Source organism: Octodon degus, unplaced genomic scaffold, assembly GCF_000260255.1.
Source record: "Octodon degus isolate 3935 unplaced genomic scaffold, OctDeg1.0 scaffold00274, whole genome shotgun sequence".
In the NCBI taxonomy this organism is placed as follows: domain Eukaryota; kingdom Metazoa; phylum Chordata; class Mammalia; order Rodentia; family Octodontidae; genus Octodon; species Octodon degus.
In genome coordinates, this window is record NW_004524850.1 from 288,806 (window position 1) to 290,111 (window position 1,306).

General features: G+C 53.1%; 1 protein-coding gene and 1 pseudogene across 1 annotated transcript in view; one reads left to right on the forward strand and one right to left on the reverse strand.

The window, feature by feature from the left end:
• Window positions 1–1,306, reverse strand: part of LOC111814145 (zinc finger protein 431-like) — a 629,125-nt gene that overhangs the window by 56,252 nt on the left and 571,567 nt on the right. The gene's annotated exons all lie outside the window — the stretch shown is intronic.
• Window positions 129–1,306, forward strand: part of LOC111814151 — an 8,220-nt pseudogene continuing 7,042 nt past the window's right edge.

The following is a 1,306-nucleotide window of genomic DNA, read 5'->3' on the forward strand; positions in this document are numbered from 1 at the left end:
TGCCTCTCGGTCTGGAAGGCCCCTCCTGTGGCTGTGCTTGCTGGGCCCAGAGGAAGCGAGGAACAGACTGCCTGGTGCCAGCGCAGGCCCATCTGCTGCAGTGCCCGTCGTGACTGGCCAGTTGGGACATGACGGGCAGCCAGGTGTGGCAGTGCGTGCTGTCATCCCAGCACACAGGAGGCTGAGACGGGGGCATCGCTGTGAGTCCAAGACCAGCCTGGGCTACATGCCGAGCTCACAGCCAGCCTAAATGTATAGGGAAGCCCTGTCTCAGAAAAGAAAGGAAAAATAAAAACCAGAACGGGTGATGTGATGGTTTGCACTGAGACCTGGTCTGCAGGGAGCCACACACTCTGGACTTGGACTCCAGTGTGCAGCTGGAGCCAGGAGGGGAACATGTAGTCAGGGCCTCCGTGTGGGGTAAGCTGCCCACCGTGACACAGGGGAATGAAGCTCCTGACCTGAAAGGCACCCGGGACGAGCTCGTGTCCTCTACAGCTGAAGAGTGAATTTTAGAAGGGCCGGGGAGATGGCTCAGTGGAATAAGTGCTTCCCTGGCAAGCGCAAGGGTCCTGAGTTCAATCCCTAGTTCCAAAAAAAAAAAAAAAAAAGGAAAAGTAAATTTTAGGAACAGAGCTTAAGAGCAGAATATATCTATCTGGGAAAGGTTCTGCCAAAGATAGAGGCGGAAGGGGACCTGAGGGCGCTGCTAAGGAACCTGCCTTTTCTAGGGGCTCTTATGGCACAAAACCAGGAGGTGAGGTGGGTGCGAGGGGCAAACACGGAAGCTCCCTGGTGGGCCTGAGGCGGGCAAACCTACGGCCAGCTGGTAGCATTACAAGCATAACGGTGCAGGTAAACACGAGTAACTCAGGACCCAGCAGAGGAGCCAGTCAGGCAGGAAGCTGACCTACCTCTCAGGCAGGAAGCTGACCTACCTCTCAGGCAGGAAGCTGACCTACACAAGATGCCTCTCGAAGCTCACTGTAGGACTGCCTCCTTCAGGGTTGTGTTAGTGACTCTCCTGGCCTTTTCCTGGTGGTGGACACCTGTTTAAAATACTAATCCCTGATGTCTGTCCCTAGGGGGATACGTGGCTGTGTGGATACTTGGCTGTGTTTGTTTAATCTTTTGTCCTGGGTCAGGCCCACAGCACGAATGCCTGTCTCTCCCACCGTTGCAAGGCATCTTGCCTTTGTTTTCTTTTCTCAGTTTTTTTCCCATAACTTTATTGAGAGATAAATAGCAATGAGACAGTTTCAAATCAAATTGGTAGGGCAGTTTCAATAATTAACACATTGCATAC